At 41.7% G+C, this 24,723-nt stretch overlaps 1 long non-coding RNA gene across 1 annotated transcript in view; it reads left to right on the plus strand.

The window, feature by feature from the left end:
• The first annotated feature begins 286 nt into the window (after positions 1 to 286).
• Positions 287 to 24,723, plus strand: part of LOC122460718 — a 29,087-nt gene continuing 4,650 nt past the window's right edge. The window contains exons 1-4 of the long non-coding RNA XR_006282175.1: positions 287 to 298; positions 3,799 to 3,803; positions 9,536 to 9,685; positions 20,104 to 20,109. This is a non-coding gene — a long non-coding RNA (uncharacterized LOC122460718). The remainder of the gene's footprint in view (positions 299 to 3,798; positions 3,804 to 9,535; positions 9,686 to 20,103; positions 20,110 to 24,723) is intronic.

A 24,723-nucleotide genomic window follows, 5' to 3' on the forward strand; every position in this document is an offset into this window, starting at 1 on the left:
GAGAAAACTATCCCACCGTGCAAGAATGATAGGAAATATGGCAAGACTACCCTGGTTTAACAGGAGATCTTCAATGATCCTAAACTCAAAAAAGAGTCCTACAAAAAGTGGAAACTAGGTCTAATTAGAAAGGATAAATATAAAAAAATAATACAAGTATGGGGGCAAATACTTAGAAAGGCCCAGGAACAAAAAAGATTAAACTATTGTGACAAAGTTTCTCCTCTACCTTGGTGGATCTTGTGCTTATTGGTGGATTTGCTCTCCTTGGAGCTTCACGGCAGCCCTCAGCTTGGCTGTTTTTCTGAACCCACAGTCCAGGTTGAGTCCTCCTGTGTCTGACCAGGAGTTGGGAGGTTTGGGGGGAACCCGGGCCCACCCTCTACTCCTGGTTCCAGCCCAGGGCCCTGTGCAATGCAGCTGTCTAGAGTGCCTCCTGGAACAGCTGTGTGAGATCGACAACTCCCTGGGCTACTTCCCCATGGCCTCCTCCCAACACCTTCTTTATTCTCACCATAGGACCTTCCTCCTGGTGTCTGATAATGCTTGTACTCCGCAGTCCTCCAACAGTCCACGTTCCCACTCTCAGCTCCTAGTGCCTCTTGCTCCCAGCTCCTCACACACACCACAAACTGAAGTGAGCTCCTTTTTAAACCTAGGTGCCCTGATTAGCCTGCCTTAATTGATTCTTCTTGATTGCCTGCAGGTGTTCTAATCAGCCTGTCTGTCTTAATTGTCTCCAGAAGGTTCCTGATTGTTCTGGAACCTTCCCTGTTATCTTACCCAGGGAAAAGGGACCTACTTAACCTGGGGCTAATATATCTGCCTTCTATCACTCTCCTGTAGCCATCTGGCCCAACCCTGTCACAGTACCTAGAAACAAAGGGTAACAAGAAAACATTCTATGAATATATTAAAAGCAAGAGGAAAACCAAAGACAGGGTAGGCCCATTACTCAGTTGGGGGTGGGAGGTACAATAACAGAAAATGTGGAAATGGCAGAAGTGCTAAATGACTTGCCAGAAACTGGGAATGGGCAGCAGGGATTATCTGTTCTGTTCGTTCCCTCTGAAGCACCTGGCGTTGGCCAATGTCAGAAGACAGAATACTGGGCTAGATGGTCTGACCCAGAATGGCTATTTTTATGACTCATGACTAGGTATATGTTCCCAAGACAAGACTCTTTTGGTAAATTTCCTTCCCACGGCCTCTCCTGTGATCCCTTAACCACAACCCTGGGAACTCAGTGGATTACAGGTCTCAATCCAGTTAGCAGAGTAATGTGTGCCACCTAATCAAACCCAAGTGCTTCTTACCCTCCTACGCAGCCTGAATACATTCCAGTGGCACATACAGAAGTAAGGGATTTCATTTCTCATTGCATGGGGTTACCCGAGTCTGAACTTTAAAGACCAAGTACAGCCTACCACTATCCAGCCCAGAAGCTGATGTTCTTCACTGGTGAATTGATTCTTGTATGTTGAGAGAGAGAGAGGCACTTCAGGTTCCTTCGTAATAAAAGATGTTTCATACATGTATAACTATATGCTGTGCAAATGTTAAGTATTAGAATAACTCAACCACAGGTTTTTGACACCTAGATACAGTAGAACCTCAATTACAAATACGTCGGGAATGGAGGTTGTTCATAACCCTGAAATGTTCACAACTCTGAGCAAAACGTTATAGCTGTTCTTTCAAAAGTGTACAACTGAACATTGACTTCATACAGATTTGAAACTTGGCTACGCAGAAAAAAAATGCTGCTTTCCCTTTTGTAAAAGTAGTTTATATTTAACACGTTTGGGGGTTTGTTTGTTTTTTTGGGGGGGGGAGGTGCTCTCTGCTGCTGCCTGATGGTTTACTTCCGGTTCCAAATGAGGTGTGTGCTTGGCGGTTCAGTTTGTAACTCTGAGGTTCTACTGTATATAACAATGAGATAAGTGTTCAGTATAGCAGCTCATGTTTTAGTTCACAATCATTCCTCCCTTCTTACCGGATCATCTGCTGTTTCTTCTCTTAGTCTCTATAAACAGCAGTCTCAAATAAAGGGCATCTGAAGGCTGCAAAAGATCTGGAGGCTGCAAAAGAGTGACACATTGCTGTGAAGTAGCTTCTTGCTTTCTCCAAACCTGCATCTGGAAAAAAAAAGCTTTTTAAAATTACAAAAACATGTACCCAGAATTTTTGGACTGGGATGCAAACTGCAGTTGATCCAGTCTCCTGTGCTGATTGCACATCCTGAACAAAACATCACACCCACCTTATATTACAGCAATGGCACAATACTCTGGGGGCCTGAGTCTGCTTTGTTATGCTGATTTTTCCATCAGTGTAATTCCATTTACTTTAATGGAGTTACTCCCATTTTATGCCAGTATACACGAGAGTTGGGCCCAGAATTTTTTAATAGTTGATGCTGTAATGTTCAGATCATTGTTATGAATTATTACAGTATAGTGGGATTTTTTTTTGTTATTTGTTTTGGGGGTTGTGTTGTTTCAGCAAGGGCACCATGAAACAGGAAGAAGGCTGATTTTAATGTTAAAAGCCCATCAACAACTTGCTTGAGTCAAAATCCAGATGATTTATTTTCCCACTTGACGCTCACCCAGGTCAGCTTAACGTGCACTAGGTGTCATGAGCAGAACAATTTACCTTCCATTGCATGAGCCTGCCAACACTCTGTAAGGTCTTCAGAATTACTACACAGGAGTCAAAAATTCTTAGTGTTACCTCATAAAGTCTTTCATAAGCTTCAGTGGCAATTTGCCTGAACCAGGATTTGATACTGATGATTTGATACTGCTGCCCACGTTGATTCTCACAGTGGAAGGACTGAAGACAATGCCATGAAAAGCATCATCCACTTCTAATCATAAAACTACATACCAATGAAATAACAGTGAGTAAAAGGAAGAGATATTAAATAGGTTCCCAAAAGCTGGTTCATGGAAGACTTCCAGTGGGCTCGGGAGCTATATCTATCACGCTGTTGAAGAAGCTATAAGTCTTTTAGTGGCTGAAGCGAAAAAACAAACAAAAACCTTCTCCACTCTCCTATTGCAGTTACTCCCTGTCTGTCCCCATTGGGCCTTTATCTGGTAAATCCAACCACAGTTCATTTGCAGACTACTCAGAACTAAAGGAATTACAAAATATATAGAACTGTGCAGCAACCTGAGAGAACTGAGCAGAGATATTAAATAGACACATAACCAAGCAGATGAAGCCACTGCACTGAAGTGCAGAAAGCAGATGGATTGTATTTGAGTCTAATCAGGAGGTGAATAAGGAGGTGAATCTGTAATTTTTTATCAGAGATGATGTACTTTGGAGACTCTATGAGCTACAGAGAGTTTTCCAGCTTGTAAGAGAAGCCTGCATCTGAACTTGGGGGTAAGCAATGAAATATCAATACATCTAGATGACAATGTGTGGGCAATATGATCCTTCTCCTCCTTTCTCCCCCCTCCACCCTCAGTACTTAGGGCTTATATCATTTGTAGGGTACAGCTGTAGGCTGAATGCACTAGAGCGCAATACAATCACAAACACTTGAGCATGTCTGACGCTGACATTCCACCCAGCAGCACACAGAGTTTGGGAAGGAAGATGAATACAAACCTGACTTAATATATTATTTCCCATTAGAAACAAGAGTAAACTATGAAAGTTAGAAAGCTGGATGACTCAAGTATTCCCGAGGGGGGGCAGAATTTACAAATTATTATTTAAGACCGAACCAGAATGTAATAAGCATCCAACCAAATAATTGCTTTCCACCAGCACTCCCAGGTCCCGTTCTGCGCAGGTTAGCTTCTTTGCCTATCTGAACCTGTTCAGCCAGGCTCCCTAGCTTAATCAGATTCCCCTGGGGGTCTGGCTTGCGTAAAGGAACAGGAACAAACTCCAATTCCAATATTTAAGGGAGGCTTTTCCCACCTGTTCCTGAAAAAGAAAGGGAAAAAACGGTATTCTATTCATACAGAGTAACTAGATTAACCTTCCGTTGTAGCATGAAATCACAAAAACCTTCACCTTTCCTTGGGTAGCTCTAAACTGCCCATGGAAGGCAGTGAAGAAGAGAGAGCTTCTACCCCATCTATTCTGGAAACTGCATTTTTAGCTAACTATCCAGCCCTTTTGAAAATCAAGCCATTTACTTAGGTGCCTAAATATGGATTTGGGAGACTAACTGTAGACTCAGGTTGTTTTAAATCTTGGCCTTATTTTCTTCTCCAGGGTTGATATTATCTGAGACAGGAAAGCTATTCTGGGTAAGTTATTTTTAAACTGATGTGACTCTTTCCCAGGAAGAGACTGTAAATTTTGGTCATCTTTCTAGGTCTATTTTTAATTACTTTACAAAATAAATAGAGTCTCTATAGTTAAACAATTAATATGTAACCTGAAATTCCTACAAATTTAACTTAACAGTTGGTCCATTTAAAACTAAATTTATCTTCTAAGGCAATGTCTATACTACAAACTTTGGCTGACGCAAGTTACATCAGCATAAAGCTGACACAGTATATCGCTTATGCACATTTGGCTCCTTGTGTTGGTGCTGCGTGTAGTCACCAAGAGCACTTGTGTCGATACACAATGCAGTGCATCCTGGATAGGAAACCCAGTGTGCAACTTGCTACCATCCAGTGCAGTCTTTTGGGAAGTTTTGGCAATTCATTGTGGGGCAGAAACAAGTTGCACACAGGTGACTGGGAGCAAGGGGTCAACTTACCAGCATGCATTTTTCTCCTTTCCATAATGTCATCCCTAACCCATTGTTTTCACACCTTTTTAAAAAAATCCCACAAATTTGCGTGGCCATCCTTGCTATCCACCAATTCTGACAAAAGCATGAAACCTGCACAGCACTGCACTATTGTCGTCATGAGCGTTGCAAGCACAGGACACACAATCCTCTGGTATTTGCAAAGGCTCAAGAAAAATCAAATCAGTGGGAAACATGATGATAGTGGAGCGCCATCTCTGGGCCTGAAAACAAGTGCTGACTGGTGGGATCGCATTGTAATGTAGGTTTGGGACAACAAGCAGTGGCTGCAGAACTTACAGATGTGCAAGGCCTTGTTTCTGGATCTGTTTCTGGACAAGCTCACCCCCCAGCCCTCCAGTGCAAGAACACCAGAATAAGTGGCAATGAGACTGGAGAACTCAGTAGTGATCGCACTTGGAAACTTGTAGCCAGATTGCTAACGGTCAGTGGGAAATCATTCTGGAGCTGGAAAGTTGTAATGCAAGTGTGCAGGACATTAACCATCTCCTGCTACACAAGACAGACTCCACAATGTGCAGGTCACAGTGGATGGATCTGCAGCAATAAGGTGTGCAAACTGCAGTCGAGGAATAGATGACACACACATCTCAATTTTGGAACCAGCCCAACTGCCCCAGAGTATGTCAACAGAAAGGCTACTTTTCTATGGTTATGCAAGTGTTGGTGAATCACCAGGGATGCTTCACTGACATCAAAGTTGGCTGCTCAGGGAAGTTTGTATGATACTCGCATCTTTATGAACACAGGACTGTTCAGACAGCTGCAAGCAGGGACTTTTTTTCCTGACCAACCCATTACCATTAGAAATATTGAAATGCCCATAGTGATCTTGGGGCACCCAGCCTACGCATTACTCCCCTGGCCATTGGCCACCTTGACAACACCAAGGAAAGATTCAATTTCCAGCTCAGCAGGTGTAGAATGGCAGTTGAACAGTGCTCTTGGTAAACTGAAAGGATGTTGGCATTATTTACTCACAAGATTGGATCTCTATAAAAAAAAATATCCCAATGGCTATAGTTGCCTGCTGTGTCTTGCATAATATCTGTCAGGCAAAGGGGGAAAATTTGCTGCTGTGGCAGAGGGTGAGCGGCTTTCTGCTGAGTTTGAACAGCTAGGTACAAGGGCTATTAGAAGAATTCAGTGCAGAGCTATACAGACCAGTGAGCATTTTAACAGTGAGCATAGTAATGTGTTGTGGTGTACTGTGCTCTACCTGGCCCTGTAGTTTTGGGGCCTGTTAGGAATTGTGTGGTGCTTGGTGTACATGTATGAATATAGCACTGTCAAAGCACCTCTTAATTTTGTGGAGCTTGATGTACATTTATGATTATTACATTGTGTTTGTCACTGATTCTGTGAGTTGTGTAACACTGTACATAACCAGTAAGTGAGTGTTTTCAGTACTGCTAGGCATTCTGCAACATATGTTAGGAACTAATAAAAATGAATTATTTCCCAAAAAAATAGAAGGTTAGTAACAAACAAGCAAATACATTAAAACTTAAGTTCTGTTCCATTAATTTATTAACAAGGGAAAAAAACATTCATGTCCTTTGGCTACACATTCAGCAACTGTGGCTCTCTCAGGTCAGTGTAGGTGAAGCTGTGGTTGTACTTAATGTCCCAAAGTGTGGAGTGGTAGGGGTTGGGATGTTGCCTCTGATGCCAAGTGGAATATAGAGGAGAGGCTGTAGGGATGTTCTCTAGAGTTCTCCATGGACAAGCCCATGATTGTTGAACTGTAAGCCCGCAACAGTCTGCAGATCTGTGTTTGCTGCAAGAGAAGCCCCATTATGTCCTGGTGCATGTCCCTCTCCTTTTCCAGCTGGGACTCCTGGGCCTCTCTCTAGTCCACTCTTTCCTTCTCCATACAGACTGCAATATTCACCCTCCAGGCCCTCTCTGCTCATGGTCTGATGCAAGATGGGCTTGCAGGATCTTGCTGAACATGTCATCCTGAGCTGCCTTCTTGTTGGGGCTGACCGCAAGTGACTTCGGGCTGTTGTTACAGCATAGTTCAGGGGAGCTAGTAGTGAACTGGCTTTGACCGGCTGTGCTGGCTTGTAGCCACTTGACTGGGTAAACAAGTGAAGAGATAAGCGAGGACCAGACTGTGAAGTGTGAGAATAGGAAGCAATAGTGTTTCCTGCTAGAGCCTGCTTGTGGGTGAATATGCCCCCCCCTTAGAAGGAGATGATGATAAAAGCAGCTATGTGAATTGCCTTAGACAAACAGTCTCACCTGTGGACCCTGGCCTTGTGGGTGCCCAGGAATTCCCCACGCTGGAGCAGCGCCTGCTACAGGCCCTCATGGACAAGGCAGGAGGGTCTGGGACTGTCCATAGCAGAAGGGGTGTAAGCATTGATTCTTGTTGGCTTGCTTACTGGAAAGCACATATTTAGTAATGTGTGAAGGTTGGCAGGCTTATTATACTTTGGCAATAAAACCAGTTATACTTATGCACGTGGAGTGGCTTCACTGAGTGTATCTGAGCCCCCCCTTGGGACCGACTCTTGGCATAGTCAGCAGGAGGAGGGTGGGGCAGCCCCCCCGCTGCAGCCCAGCCCCCGCCCGAAGCCCTCACTGTGCAATGGGGTGCCTCATTTGATAGTTTGAGTGCCGCCGTGTGTCCCTATACCTGGTTTACTGATGGCTCGGCTAGGTATGTTTGTAATACGCAGTGCTGGAGAGCTATTGACTTACATCCTGTTAGCCGGTTTCATGAGACCACCATGGGACAGGGAGCCTCCAGCTAATATGCTGAGCTTTATGCTGTATTGCTGGCAGTGAGGTGGGTGCTTGCCCTTGGGGATCCTGAGGTAAGCCTGTACACTTACTCTTGGGCAGTGTCTCAGGGACTGGCCACCTGGATGGGCCGCTGGAGAGCTCAGGATTGGGCCATCCACAGCAAGCCCCTATTTGGCAGGAATTGTATTCTGTTCTGCAGAACCTTTTGATTTATGTGTTTCATGTAGATGCCCACCAGAATCGTACCCAGGAGCATCATTGGAATGCTGCCGTTGACCAACTGGCCCACATAACTGAGTGTATCCGAGCCCCCGCCCCTTGGGACCGACACTTCTTTCTCCAACTTATCTGGCTCAGGCATTCCATGGGTGTGGAGGGGAAACCCTTCAAGGTCACAACAGCAGCAGCAGCCTCAGATAAAACACAGAGGTACCATTGTCAGCATATTCACAATGGAAAGCGAAACTTAAGATTCAGAACTCCTTTCCTTTGCCTTCCTAAAGTCTTAAACAAGACATGCTTACTGACACTTCTGCTTTGGTATGCTTGTGCACGGCCCTGCTCACAGCTCCAGCCATGGCGAATATGGCCCTCTGGGGGGTGAGGGAAAGGAGGAGCAAATTGCTTGCTTGCATGAACCTATGAGTAAAGAGCACTGGCACTGAATACTGGCGCCATTTCCCCCAGGTGGTGATGATTGTGGCTGCTCTCTCATTCCTGAGGGTAACAAAGACATAGATTGCACCGCTGCTGCTGCTGGCATCCCAAAGCTGCTTGGGCACATATATTGCTAGCCTTTGTACTGCAATGGTGCCTGTTGAAGTTATTGCCAACTGGCATGTGAAAGTGTCCTACTGCAGAGGGAAAAATAAGGTTGCAATCCCTACAAACGTTAGGTAGAGGATTGCAGATACCTCCATGAAAATTTCATCAAGATCTCTCAGGAAGATTCAAGGGACATCCCTATGTTCACAACCAAACTGCTCCACATGTGCTGTCCCCAACTCTACAGGGGAAATAAAAAGCAGATAGCTCTCTCTTTTTCTGTTGTATTGCTACTTCTACTACAAGTAAATTAATGAATGGTCAATAGCTTATGTCCTGAAAAGTTGGGGGCACAATCATTGTAATTGGAAAAACATTTAAGCACTTACCTGAGGTTTCTTTCCCTCCATCAGGCTTGCCCGTGCTTGACTGACTGGATTGCGGTAGAGTCTCAAAGAGGTCCTGGCATGCAGCATAGCTGGAATACCCAATAGCATATCCCCCATCTTCTTCCTCCTCCACCAATGGTCTGTGTCTTGGGCTCATCAGAGGTATCCACAATGGTCTCCGGGGAGTGGTGGGGTTTCCACCAAAAATGGCTTGCAGTGCTTTGTATAAGCAACATGGTCTATGGCTCAGCACCAGATGGACTGTTGGCCTCTTGGGCCTTCTGGTGATAAAGTTCCTTCGCTTCCACTAAGTACTGCTGCTGCTGCTCCCTGTGGTACCCCTTCTCCTGCATCCCCTGCAATGCAATCCGTGCTCATAGATGTCCACATTTCTATGGCTGGTCTGTAGCTATGTCTGCACAGCCTCTTCCCCCATCAGGCCCAGGCGATCCAATATCTCCTATCTATCCCACACTGGAGTGTGTCTGGAGCACGTGGTCAGCACAATTGACTGGGAAGCTCCACCCACCAGGGCATCTGCTAGGTGTGCTTGTGAAGCCAAATAATCAGGAGAAGGCATTTCCAAAATCTGCAGGGTTTTAAAGGGAGAGTTGGGCTTCTGGTCTCCATGACCACTGGGTTGTGGAGTTCACAACTGTAAACAGAGTGGTCAGTGTCAGGCATTGTGGGACAGCTGCTGGAGGATTCTTAGGGTCAACATAGATAATGTAGTATCTACACTTGCACCACATCGACCTCAATACATCAACCATAGCTCAATGCTGTGTCACCATAATAGGGTGCTTACATGAGGGGAGACAAGTTTTAGTGTAGTCCCATGCAGGGGTGCAGGAACAATTGATATAGTGGGGGGTGCTGAGAGCCATTGAACCAAACTGTAAACCCTGTATATAATGGAAATCACTTCAAGCCAAGGGGTGCGGCAACACCCCCACCACCTCTAGTTCCAGCATCTATGGTCTCAATCTCCCCTCTGTTTTTTCCACCAAATGCAACCTGTAGCTCACGAAAGCTTATGCTCTAATAAATTTGTTAGTCTCTAAGGTGCCACAAGTACTCCTTTTCTTTATGCATAAGTAGGTGGATGCAAGTTGGCTTGCATTGAACTATCTTGGTAGTGTAGACCAAGCATAAAATTGTTTAAAAGGTCATATAACATGAGGTCTTAAATATGAACCCTTAAATGTATATGAAGGCCACACTCACACACACACACACACACACACACACACACACACACATATATATGATCTCTACTGAACTTTGCAAAAACACCCTGAGGTCCTTCTGTGAAATGCTATATAAATAAAGGGAAATATTTACTGTAAATGAGTCAAGTAGATAAAGTTGCATCTATTCTGAAACAAAGTAATGGTACCGTATTATTCTATATTGTTCACTTTCTTTTTTTAAAAATAGTAAAGCAGAAATCTAAATACTGAAACATTAAAAAAGGTACTTCATTATCCTAATTAACAGTTCATTTTTAATAGACCAAACTTTAAAAGTATTTGACAAATCTTTAGGTGAATTCACTGCCAGGAAACACATCATTTTAAAGATGTTGTGATCCTAAATTCTTACATCCTCTAGGTAACTGCCATTTAAAAACAAGCAGCTACTTCAGAAGAAAAGTTTGTAAACTTTAGTGCTTCCAACAGTGCCCTCTTGTGGCTCATTGCTCACAGCTCACTTGTTCAGTAAGATTTTGAACATATTGTTTCTATTTGAGTTAAAACATCAGCTATAAAAACCTCAAAGAGATTGGTCACAACATAAAGATAAAATTCCTCCTTCAGTCAGATGTTAAGGGATAACAATCAGCATTGTTCGTCTCAACAACATAAATGTTTTACAGGCTAACAATCCAATCGCCTCAACTAATAAAACGGAAACTCTTTAAGGTTTTTCTTCCTTTACAATTGACATTTCTAAGCTTTTTGGTGGGGACATTTTGCTGAAGTGACACTGTTTCTCTATTATGAGAGACAGTGTGGCCTAGTGGAATGAGTCCAAGAATGGCCCTTAGCCATCACCCTTCTAGGCTCTGAGCTTCTTGCTAGCTGTAGGGTGGCATCAGGGCTTTCGCAACTATGAGACTGCTGACTGGTTGAAACTTATCCCCTGGGTGCCTATGCAGTTAGGCAGCAGCAGAGTGGTGGTTTTGAAAATGTTAATGGTGCCTAAAAGGTACACAGGCATCTAATGATCTTTGCGGGTCTGGGTCTAAATGACTTGCCCAAGGTCCCTCAGGAAATATGTGCCAGAGCAGAGACTCAAACCCCTTTTTCCAAAGTCTTACTCACTGGACCATCTCCTCTCTTAGGAACCCTGTGACCCATGCAGAAGCATTACAAAGAACTTGACCTACTTTTCATCTTTAATAGCAATTTAACTGTCACAATGAAGCTTATCACTATGCAGATGACCAGCCCAATGTCTACACACCACTTAAGTTCTTACTTATACTCAGGTGATGCACAGACCTTGCTCTGGCTCTCTGCACAGGGATACATTTCACAAAACTGTAATGCTTACACAAAATATATAATTAAAACATGGTATCCAACTATTTTTTATTCTTACTAAAAGTAGGATGGAAACTGGTTTAAAGTCCACTTCATAAGACTCTCTCTAGCATTACAGAATAGCAATACTTCACTTTGCAGCAAGACGATTACATGCGGTGCTAAAATCTGAAATGTTAATTTTAATGAATCTTAAATGTAAATTAAAAATGGATTGTGGTAAACATATCTGAGCTGGTACACGTTGAGGCCCAAAGCTCCAAACTTTTATGCACCTGTAATGAGGTAGAGTGGCCTCCCACTGAGTCAGAGGGGGAGGACCCATTCTCTGATCCCAGATGGGCAGAACCAGGCCATGCCCGCCCCTCCCATTGGAAGTTAGGAGGTGGGACAGGAAGTATAAAGGGTGGGTCCTATAGTTTAGTTGTGTGGCAACTGCTGGAGTAAACAGATGTTTTCTGTCTTTTCCTGAGCCTGCAAACTATAGTGGAACATCACCAAGCTGAGGACTGGCTAGAGCAGCTGAAGCCACCAGCCAACCAAGACACTGAGGAGTTGCTGGGACAGCCCCAGCTACCTACCCCAGGGAGATGTAGGACACCCATGGATCCAGGTACACCCCGAGGGGAGGGTGGAAGTAGCCCAGGGACAGCCGTCGCCAGTCTGGTTGCATTTCTGCCTGAAATGGTGTTGTGACTGGATTCCCCGTGGACCCATTGGCAGAAGTCTGCCACTGTTAGGGCCCTGGGCTGGGATCTGGTGGAGCTGGTTGGGCCCAGATCCCCCTGACACCCCACCCTCGGCCAAAAGGCCTGTATTAGCCAACTGTCCACCAGGACACTAGACTATTCATTGCTCTGCCCAGCCTGAGGGCTTGGGCCCCAGAACTATCCACAGCTCTGCCCTGCCTGAGGGCCTGAGCTTCTTAGACTGTTTGGTACCCCCATCCTGCCTGGGGCCGTAGTACAGAGACTGACTATAGCCTGCCCAGCCTGAAAGCCAGAGCCCCTTAAGACTGAGAGTCTGCTCCACCCTGCCTCCGGGGCCCTGGATCTTCATGCCAGACTTGGCTAATTCCTTGACAGTGGGGGACACCCATTCACATAGTGAGGCAGAGTGGTGTCCCACTGAGTCAAAGGGGGAAGAACCACCGTTACCCAAGGCACCCAAATAGTAGTCTCACTACTCTACTTCCAGTCTAGGACTATTTACACATGTAAAGCTACTTGTGTATACATTTTTGCAGCAATCTAGTTGTTGGGCTGAGCTAAATGGGTGCCATTTTAAATTAATAAGTATCAATATTTTTAGCAAATATAATACACATAAATTCATCTGCCACCCTTAAAAATCAGTTGCTTTAGATAACTCATTCAGTATTCCCTTAGGAATTCCCCATACTAACTATATGAAATACTTGCAAGTTTTGAGCCGAATCACCTACTTAGGCAAAACTGTAAAGTTTTTATAAGTGAACTAATTTACACTTACCTTTTTTAACATTTGAAATCTCCTTATGTATGTTTACATTTTAATCACAGATTTCCAAACAAATTCCCAAACACCAGATTTTTCTATAAATAAAATGAGAGAGAATATCTGGGGCTAGTAAAAAAAACATCCCTGGAGAATCAAGCCCTCTGTGTATATCAAGAACTACATCATGGTGACCAGCACCCTCACTCTACCCAGCCAGCTCATGGTTCTCAACCCTGACATGGAAGGATCCACATCCAAAAATGAGGGTAGTTCATTTCAATCCATCATCCCACTCAATCACTGATTGTTCTGATGAGTTACATTGCTGAGACAAAATTACTGCCAAATGTGGCTGTGTATAGTTGTGGCATGGAACCAATTGCATTTCACATAGGTCACTGAATATCAGATGACACCATTTTCTAGTCACTAATGAGCTGGGCTGGATTTGAATTAGCAGCTTAGAAGTAAAAAGCTGTTTAGTCCATTACCACTGGCAAAGACAGTATTATTCTACATTGCAATATACTTATGGGTTGTGAAGGCAGATACCGTGAAGGGTGGTGTCACTGAGTGCTCTACTCATTGCTGCGGCACATCCTTGTGGCTGTGTGTGGGGATAGGTCTCAACCAGTCTGACACCCTCTCCTTTAGTTGCTTGCCCTGTATCTCTTCTCCCCGACCTTCTGGGGTTAGGTTACTCCCTCTTTGTGGCTTGGCCCTCTGCCCAGGTCACTAAAGTCCTTCCCTGTCAGAGTATCAAAGTCCCATTAGATGATCATCTCAGGCAGTCTTCTGGTCCACTGCTCCATCTGTGCTGCTTCCCCAGTTGCTGCTAGGGGAGACTGGGCCTGCTCACTACTCCAGGCTCCAGCCCAGGGACGCTCAAACCAGCGGCCAAGGTCTGCACTGTCCAAAACCTTGCTGCTGTTTTCCTGGGCTGTTTCCAACTTTGCCTCTATCAGGCTCCTTCTCCACTCTCCTCTGGGTACACCCTTCCTTCAGGGCCAGGATACCATGGCTTCTGTTCTCCCCCTGGTTTCCTCTTTTTCCCTCTCTATGCCCAGAGAGTGACTTCAGGCCTTCTCTACTATAGCCCCCTTCTTACTCTGTGCTTCCTAGTTTTATAGCAGCTTAGCTTGTCCCTTGCCCCGCAAGGCTTTATCATCAACTAAAAGCTTGCCAACACTGACTCCCACAGGTGCAGCCTGTTACAGCTCTAATTGGCTTCTTTGTCTCTACTCAAGCCTGATGTGAGGTATGCATCCCATCCCAGGCGGTCATCCTTCTAATCTTGCCCCCCTTCCTTATGCAAGTATTGCTTATCCAGACCCACAGAAGTAGAGTTAGAGCTGGGTGAAATGCTTCTGACTAATATTTTATTCACCACATTGATTGAAACTGAATTTCATGTCAAATTCGGTGAATGGTTTCAACTGAAAAAAAAGATTTTTAAAACTATTTTCAAAATGAAACATTTCAATTTTTTAAATTTCAAAAGCACATTTTGTTTCAAAATGTGCTAATTTATTTTTTACCCATTTTTTTTTATTTTGGGTAAACCTGAAATGATTTTTCAAACAAAAAATCAAATATGTGCATAGCTCTAGCTATAATTTATCTATGGAAAAGACAGCTACAGATAGAAAAGATTGCAAAGTCAGTTGTCCCTCCTCCCTTGTATTAACCCTACCATATCTCCCCTCTGCCACCAGAACTGATAGTGAGATGCAAGCCTTGGCTTCTAATGTTTGACTCAATGGGGGCGGGGGGCGTGTGTGTGTGTGTGTGTGTGTGTGTGTGTGTGTCTCTCTCTCTCTCTCTCTCAAATCCTGCTAACTGTTATACACGTATAAATCCAGAGTGACTCCAGTGAACAGACTGGAGTTACTCTGGAGTTAACTATTGTAAAGTTTGAGCAAAAATAGGCCCTGGAAATTCTTTTTAAAATCTTTCAGATATGTAAACAGATGGATAAATCAAACATTCTCAGATCAAGCTGTACCAGAAAAAAACATCTCATCTGACTTATGGTGGCAGTAAGATGCTGTGATGACAGCTAACAATAGAGAAGGGAGACAAAATAAGGGATGGAACTTTCTTTTTCCCTACTAAACTCTCATGATTTAATACAAGGCATGCACTGTTACTGGTGGCTTTGAGTGATACCTGTATGTTTTATAGGTTAATAAATTGGTTGTAGTAAAATCTTATACATCCTATATCACTAGGTATTGTTTCAGCCTATTACAGGATATATCTATCTAGAGTTGACTGAATTGTATTAATCTGATCCTAGGTTAATGATGCCTTAACATTTTTATGAGAGAATTTAATGTTTGCAATATCCATGTTCCTTATTTGAAAGTGTGACTTATAGGTTCTCATCGTCCTTAAATTATGAAATCCTTCAGCTAATAAAGGAAAGTGATTATGGTTTGTAAAAAAGGCAAAATCATTTAACAATCTATATAACTGTCTATTGTAGGTCTTTGCATAATAATTGTAATTTAGCCATTAGGAATTCTAAAGGCAGTTATTTGCTGCAATACTGAGGAATAAGGGAAAACTCGAATCATGTAAAGGTTCTACACTTTCAAAAGGCAGAGAAAAAATACACCCTGAATCAATAATGCACTTAGCAGTAAAAATAGTTGTTAGTTCCCCTGAAATAACCAGTTGTTGATGGTAATTTTTCCAATTATGTAATATTAAGTTGTCAGCTTTGCCCCTTTTCCCTTTCTTTGATAAATGCAAAATGATCATCATTTGATGCTTGTATTTTTGTTAGCAGAACAGTGATGGGCAAAGCTTAAAAGTAGAGATAGCTCCAAGCTGCCAAATTTAAAGAGCGTTTTGAAAAAAAAGTGTGTGTTAACCACACTGTTAAGTAACTTGCTCAAGGTCACACAGTAAGCCTGTAGCAGATTTTGTGCATAATACAGTGGTAGCCCTTTATAACTTGCCTTCATAAGACGACTAAATTTAAATTGCCTTCATATCTGTAGTATTCTTTTATCGTTCCCCCTAATTATATGGGCTATAGTGTACTGGAATTCTGCAAATAATGAGCTCAGGTAACTGCACAGGCTTTATTATCTAAGGCAATTGGCAAATCACTAAGGGCAACCACTGTAGGTATGTCACTATTGCAGGAGTATGTGCTAAACAGTCAAGATCTTCCTTTGTTAAAGTGTACTTCTGCTGTAAAGCATGGATATTTATAATGAGTTCCATTATACCTGCAGTGCAAGCTGAAGGAGTCCATAATAAAAAGTGTTAAATGAGTGAACCTTACAAGTGCTAAAACAATCTTATCACAGGAACACCAATTATTACCGATGTTCCCGTAGTGGAAAACTGTCTTAACACCAGATCCGGTATTCCTCTCCACCACCTCCTTGCAATCTTGTCTCTCTTCACCTGTTTTCTGTACCATATAATTTATAGACCATTAGGTGTGGCAGGGAAGGCTTTCAACTACTGTCAGATGTTGCAACACACAACAGCTAGCACTGATGACAATCTTGGCATGGGTATAGAGAATGAATTCAGACTCCTATAATGCTAGTTACCATTTAGAAAGGTCAGCTTTTGCCCATACAATAGTATCTGAGAGATCTTTTTTCCCCCCTTATACTTCTTATGGTAACTGTTCTGTGTTTTGGGAAAATGCAGACTTTTACTGGTGACGACCTTATACTCAGATTGATTTTAATAATATGTGATCCATTTTTTGAGACCAGACCATCAGCTGGAGATTCTGAAAATATGAGCATCAATGGCTTGATTGAGGATAGATTTTCATAAGTTCCTGATGCACTTTGGTTAAATTAATAATGGTGCAACCCCAAGCGAGTTAGTAAAGATGCCAGGTTAAGAACGGTGCCAAAAATAATATATTCTCATGTAGGCTGCTGGATATTAGTTTAAGCAAATTTGGCTTCGAAGAGTTAAAATAATTTATAATTAAGAATTTAAACTCTGTATTGTTACAAGAGGTTCTTTTCTTCTCTTTGAAGAGATTATTTCTCACTTCTGTCACAATCACAAAGCACTTTGAGGAGAATGTTGTTGTTGTTTGGGATCTAATATATATTTTAATATGTATGTTAAAAATCCCACATTGTATTTTGGCTCCAACTTTTGAGTCCAGCTGCCATTTAAAGAGATTGGATGTTGTTGTCTGTAGCACAAAGGCATCAAGAAACAAAACGTTTTCTGAAACAAAATCCATGATAGAAGTATGATTACAGTCTACTTAGAAGAACTGCTCCCAGTGCATCTACAATGCATACCGGCCAATACAACTTTGGAAGAGCCTACATGGGGGACTTAGACAGCCTCAAATTATGTACAATTCTGAAGTTCATTAAACATGAAGCAGAAAAAATTGTCCACCACTAATTTCTATAGGAACATTCTAAAGAGCATTGGGCCAAATTTAGTGTTGGTATAAGTGGGGGCAACTTCATGGTTTTTGTTTTGAATGTGTTTTTAGAATGAAGCCTGAACTACATAATACAACATGAGTATGTGTCGTGCAAGATATGGGTGATAAATATACAGATACGGACTTGATCCAAGTGAAGGTCTTTTCATTGACTTCAATGGGTGTTGGATCCATTTGTATAACCCCATGTTCAGACTAGGGGTATCAGAGGGCTATATGCTGTCATTTTATTTTATGGAAAACTATACTCACTTCAATGAAAATTTTCATGTGTGGCCTGATGGCAAGTTATAGCTATAATGTTTAGAACTATTTTTGCCTTAATTGCAGTATAGTAAATACTTCCAAAACAGCTATCTGAGACATTCTTTCAGAACTAACTGTTCTTTGGTTTAGGTTAATATAATACACCATTTCAGGTTAATTATTTTAGTTAAGCCACAAAGCGCTATTTAAATATAAATAGCAAGAAACTGGGCTATTAATAATTATTGCAAATGTCACTGATTTCAGATTATAAAATTTAATAGACTATCACCATTAAAACATGTGCTCGCTGTAATTACACTGTGTACCAACTTGTGCTTTATTCTCTCTCTCTCTCTGGTGGATAATTAATGAACACTCTTTTTAATGCTTTTGCCTGATGAAACACTTCTCTTTGAAAGAAAACAGAAATTTGCCAGGAGGCTGCTGACGTGTGGAGGCTGTGGAGTTGGGCCAAGTTGTGAGTGGGAGAGACATCTAAATGTTTTTCATATTTAAAAAAATAAGTCTTATTTTGGTAAATATGACCATGATTTAGTATGATACTTAAGCATGTGCTTAGTCCATCCCAATTAAACAGTTGCCATTTTGGCCAAAGCAAAGGAGAACCTCCAAAACTAGAAGCATAAGTCTTTACAGCTTGAATTAAAGAGCCAGGCTCTGTGGCTAGGGATGCAACAGACTCATCTTTGTGATTCAGAAACCGGGGAACACACTGAATATAGGGAACACACTGAACAATGGGTTTTTCTTTGTTTAATAAGGATGGAACTGAGCATATGCTCAACTTAATAAAGACCTATATTGCACGTATAGTGGGATTTTTTTTTTGTTTATTTAGGAGAAGTCAAGTCAAAGAAAGGAAGTATTCAGTTGGTCAGGCTAGCCTGTGTGTGTGTCTGATCATTTCTTCATAATTCTTTTCACCTTCTCCCTCTGAGTCTTATACATGGCACAGATACAAACAGTGAGAATATTAAATTATGAATTTTCATTTTAGTTTAAAACCAAACACTGGTCTGTATAGGTTAAAGAAGCTATTTCCATAAATTTACTCATAGTTTCAAGCTATGTGAATAAATTCCAAGGAATATGTATTTAAAGGCAGCTTTTTAGGTGCTCTAGCAAGTTGAGGGAGAAGGGAGCTGGGAAGTACATGCTCATCAATACATTACAATAGCACAACAGGTACTACTGTTTGGGAAGTCAGAACCTGAATTTTACTTCCATCTCTGCCATAGGTACTTTTGGCAATTTTACCTAAGTCCTGTTCCAAGGACTCTCTTTGTATTCAATACAAAGTGGAACATCTTAAACATGAGAGACTCAGGGAGACCCAACCCAGAATATTTTATAGCCTTGTGATTAGGGCACTCACCTGGGTTCAAATCCCTGCTTCAAATCAAGTAGAGTGGGGATTTGAACCATGCTCTCCCACTTCCCAGGTGAGTGTTCTAGCCAGTGGGCTCTTATGTATTGGAGATGGGGCACCACCATCACCAATCTTCATGAGAAAGGACTGACCTGGCTTAGGTACCAACATTCAAGAAGGGGTTCATGGTCATGAATCCATCGTGGAGATAGGCCACCTAACTCCCTTTGAGAGACAGGGCTTAGGCCACACCCTTTTTCTCTATTTCCTACTGGTTAGAATAGGCAGCTCCCCACTCCAGCATGCCGACTTCTGTGAATCCTGTTTTAGGTGCTTAATTCTCCCCATGCATAGTATAGGGTATCTGAATGCCTCACCTGGAGTTGTGAATTCCACTGGTTGGCAGGGTGCCGAAAAGTTAGGAATTGCAATGCCTAAGTCAGCTGGGAATCTTGCCCTAGGGGGCCTAAGTACCATTTTCAAAAGTGACTAATGCCCCTATGTATCTAAATCACTTTTGAAAATGGGATGTAGGCTCCCAAATCACTTAGGCACTTTTGAATATGTAACCCTAAGTCCCTTACCTTCCTGTGCCTTAGTGAACTATCTGGAAAATGAGCACAATAATACATATCCATCTATAAAAAGAGCTTTGACATTTTCAGAGGAAAAGTGCCATGCGTATGAAAATATTTATTATTACGACTTACAGATTTGACAAGGAGTTCATATAAAATAAACATGGCTCAAAACCATACCACAAAACTAGAAATACCTAAAACTAAAGTGACATTTTAACAGGGAGACAGAAACTTTTACAATGAGTGAAATAAGCATCTAGAAATCAATCCAAGGAGGCCTTTACACAAATAGCTGAGTGTATCAATTTATAAAATTAGTGCAACTAGCAAATCCTAGCTGCTAACATCACCCTAATGAAGAAGGCATACAGCAATAGATGAGACGGTAAATATTTGGTGAGGCAAGGTCAATATTTGTTACACTTGATGCTATTTAATACTTTAAATCCAGTAATGCGTAAGGGCCTAGACTTCAGAGGAGTTGTTGAGCACTCAGAGCTCCCATGGACTCAACAGGAGCTCTGGATACTTAGTGGCTTGTGAAAATCAAGCATTAAACCTATTCAGTACCACATCCCTGTCCTTTATGACACATAGTGATACCAAGTTACTCAAAGGTTGGAATTAACCTGTGCACAGAGGGCCCAGTACAAGACCTATTCACCACTTCCGGTCTGTTTTGAAATTATGCTTAAGCCCGCAGTGTTCATAGACTTTGTGATACTCCTTCTGGGTAGGATTGAATTTCACCCCAACAGAAATTATATGTCCCATGGTTGAGAAGTGTATTGATCAGATTAATAGAGGAAAACAGATTTGGATAAATACAGATCCCTCCAAATCTCAGCAGTCTGTTCCTGCCTGGGGTGAGCAAATTCAGGTTGCTTTTTCTCCCCCAGAAAATCACCCTTGAAAGTGGTGCTTCTAGGAAATGACAAAATTAGATGAGAAACAGTGACTGGCTTGCATGTGTGACTTAGTTTGCAAGCTCTCTGGGTCGCTTAGTGTGTCTTCCTCTGCATTTTATACAGTTTTAAGTATATTAAGAGCACTGAGTAAATAATATAGGATAGGAAGGCCAAAGCCACACATTTTAATCCAATTTCAACAACCCCAAAACCCCAACTTCAACAACCTCACACTTCTGGGTCCCATCTTACGATAAATAAACAGTAGTGTATTAAAACGGCAGAAAGCATTAGGATTTACAGGTTGCTGCCAGTTAGTCTCTCTCCTCTGCCCCAAATACTATGGATAGTCATAAAAATCACAGGTTTCAGAGTAGCAGCCGTGTTAGTCTGTATTCGCAAAAAGAAAAGGAGTACCGGTGGCACCTTAGAGACTAACAAATTTATTAGAGCATAAGCTTTCGTGAGCTACAGCTCACTATTTGTTAGTCTCTAAGGTGCCACCGGTACTCCTTTTCTTTTTTCATAAAAATCAAACGCTTTGAGGCAATAACCAAACTATTCAGATAGCCAGCTAAAGCTACTCTGTAGTCCAAGTTTTCAGAAAGACTAGTGATTGTGAGTTTTGGTACCCAGCTTGAGACTTGAAACACCTTTAAAAAGGACCTTATTTTCAAAATACTGAATATCTGCCCTCTGAAAGTCTGGAACTTTTAGGTATCTCAGGTCAGGCTCCCTAAAATTGATCCACCCAGAACTACTTCTCACTTTGGAGAATTTACATTGCCATATACGAGAACTCCAGCCTAGCTCTGTGACACTAGACAAAAGGGGTTTGCAATGAAACAAAGCTTTGCAGGTTTTCAGCTTCTGTTGTGAACAATTTATGCCAATCTCTTGTTTTCCTCCAAGGTGATCTGTATGCCAGAAAAGAGCACTGGTAATGTTGTGCAAAGTGACAGTTTTTCTGACTGATTAAATATGGTGCCAAGATGCGTCTTCTGTGCTATTAGAAAGTAACAGGAGTGGTATCCTGTGGGCTGGAAAGATGTGCCAGGTTTGTCTTTTCTAGTTGCCATTGTGTTACAACTTAGACTACCCAGGAGAGTGCAGGAAATGTTCATACTTAATTCAATAGCTCAACACAATCTCCTCAGAGAAGTAAACAAATTAAATTGAAACGGAGGCAGTGAGACCTTGGGCAAGGCACATCACTTAGTCTCTCTGTGCCCAAGTTTTTGTTCCCAACCTTGTCAGTCTAGACTGACAAGTCTTCAGGGCAGGAACCACCTCTTGCAGTGGGTTTATATAGCACTTAGCACAACTGGACCCCAGGCGTGGTTGGGGCCTGTAGGCACTACTGCAATTCAAAAAACAATAATTGACATAACACCCACCTTGAAGGGCTTTACAAATGTCCTTCATTTACATCTGAAAACCCGCCTCTTCTTGTGTTATATTAAAGAGCTGCTACTTCCCAGAGCACAGTCACACAGGATGAGAATGGAAGACCAGGGCCATATCCACTTAGAACTGCAGGGGGAATTTTGGGTAAAAGGCATGTAATTGCCTGATCTGGAACAGGCAGGATTTGACAGTTACACACCTACTCCTGTGAAAAGTTCCATGGGATCTCAGGGTATGTCTACAATTAAAATTCTTCAGTGGCACAGCTGCAGCACAGCATCTGTGCCATGGTAGCACTTCAGTGGAGATGCTCTCTACAATGACAGAAGGGGTTGTCCTGTTTCTATAGTTAATTCACCTCCCCAAGAAGCAGTATCTAGGTGGAAGAATTCCTCTGTCTATTTCTGGGGGTTAGGGTTGGCCTAGCTACACCATACAGGGGTGTGGATTTTTCATGCCCCTGTGAGACATAGCTATGCCAATCTAAGTTCCCATTGTAGACCAGCCCTTAATGTCCACAACAATCTTCAAGTTTCATACCACATCCGAAAGAGATGTGTTTATGCCGTCACGTAATGGCTTTGTAAATTCTATACCAAAAGAGTGGGGTTTTTTTGTTGTTGTTAAATGATGCAAACATTTAGGGCACCAAGTTTTCCCATATACAAACCTCACTGAACTCCTTCATCGGCTTTCAACCACATTAAATTTACTGTTCACTATCAACATTGATCCCAGGTATGTTACTGATTGATCTTTTTTCCTTTTATCTCAAGCTATAAATAACTGGATAGTCATGAACTTAAAAAACAACAGTAGTTTCTGGGGAAAAAGCCCTACAGTCAGGGTTTGGGTTGTTTTTTTTTTTTTTTCATTTTTATTTTTGACAGGTCTATACATGAAGATAAGAACCTTGTCGTGATGCTGAATAGCCTATCTGGCTATGGTTTTGCTCTAAACATATGGCTCTAAAATTCAGAACAGATATATCATTTGGTGCAATCCAGATAATTGATTCATAAGTCAGCTGCATCAGGCAGGTTTTGATGGTATCTTTATAAATAGGTTGGTGCTTTGAAAGTGCCTGATGGTATCTCTCATATTGACATGAAAGGCATTTGGAGGTTGGAATATGCTAGTTACACAACTTGTACTCTTGGTACAGTTCATAGGGGCTGTTTGTTTTTCAGAACACTCGAACAAATAAAACATCTTACAAACAGAAAAAAATCACCAATTGCCTATGTCTGATACTTTAACTGATTTGGGGCTCTAATTTTAGATTTTGTTTAAAAAGAAACGCCTTAAAAAGTTAATATGAATACATATGTTAACTTAAACAAACCAACCCAAATTCAATTAAAAGAAAGTTTCTTGAATTTAAATATTTTCCTATCGTGTTTGCAACCCACAAACAAGAGAACAAGAAGGAGAACATAAGACCAGCTAGAAACAAATGTGAAACTGACAGATAAATTACCATTTTCCCAACAGAGTGAAATGCAGGAGTAAGCAAGCAGCATAAACAGTTGATAGTGAAGTGGTTAGAGCTGTAATTTTCAAAGGGATATAGCAGAATTAGGCACCCAATTCCTACTGGCTTTCAGTCTAAATTTGGAATCTAAATCTAGTTGACAGGACTCTGTTAATGGATGCAAAATACCTGGTATATGGATCTGACTTTCAATGGTAGTTGTGCACATAACTCCCTTAGGCTTCTTTGGAAATCATTGCTTGGATTTTTAATTTCAGGTTTAGTAAGTGATGTCATCACTGATAGAACAGAATGTTTCTTTTTTGCTAAAGATGTTTTATATTGGCAGTGTCAGCTCCCTCTGTCTCATATATACTAATTGTGGCAAAGCATTCCCACAGCAAAGTGAGACAGAGAAAAAGGTGCTTCTAAAAATTAAAAATATTCACATCTTTTGGTAGAATTAACTGAAAATATTGCACATTTTCTTCAAAATGACCTTTTTACTCTCTAGACATTCTGGCTTCCTACATACTGGTCCAATATTTATATTGGCTTTGCTTAAAATTTTCCCTTCCCTAGAATTTACATTTTCAATCATGCTGTGATATAAAAGAAATGAAACAATATCTGGTACACAATGACACATCTGGATATCTACAAACTACATCATACTAAGAACATTTTACTTCATGCTTTATACTGTAAGCTTTCATCGAGCCTGGGATGCATTTATTTGCTATATTACAATAAAACTTGATAAAGAGATATACCTGTTGCTCTTTGGGGATAACAGAACAAACCATTTGACTAATTCAATAATACATTAATTATCCACTGATACAATAAGTGTTAATGATTGAAAAATATCAGTCACTGAAGATAATTTAAGCACTGATTCATTTAAATCATTGGAAGGTTTTAAATTGACTTCAGTGGGGTTTGGATCCAAAGTCATCTCTTTTCTGTAAATTGTGGTCTTTTCCACATTGGACTGAGTTTCAAATAAACCCTGAGACTGTGGCTTTAGATTGAAGTCACCTTGGGAAACTCTGTGGTCTTGCCTGGTTGCGGCTTAGCAGCATGCACAACTTGTTGACTGGAGCTTGAGTTTTGCTCTGAGGTTTGGGTCCATTTGAATCCCAAATTTAAATGGAAACCTAGGGGCACAAACCCGTGGAAACCAAAACTCACCATGCAAACCAAAATGGACAGAAAAATGTTCGCACTGGACCTGATAGAAAGTCCATTGAAGTAAATGGAAAGAATCCCATTGGTATGAAAAATGAAAGGCTTCCACTGATTTCAGTCAATAGGCTTTGGATCAGCCCCTAAGCCCTGCAAAACGAAAATTCTGAGTTCTGTACTGGTCTAATCCAAACCTTTTCAATGTTCTGGGCTGCAAATTTCATATAAACACCATTTAGGAAAATCTCAAGCTCAGAGATGGGCTTGAGCTGCAAAATTCACATCCAGATTTCAACTCCCTGTCCCCAAATTTCAGAGGGTCTTCATCTGAGTGTATTT

This window comes from Dermochelys coriacea, chromosome 1, assembly GCF_009764565.3.
Source record: "Dermochelys coriacea isolate rDerCor1 chromosome 1, rDerCor1.pri.v4, whole genome shotgun sequence".
NCBI classification, from domain to species: domain Eukaryota; kingdom Metazoa; phylum Chordata; order Testudines; family Dermochelyidae; genus Dermochelys; species Dermochelys coriacea.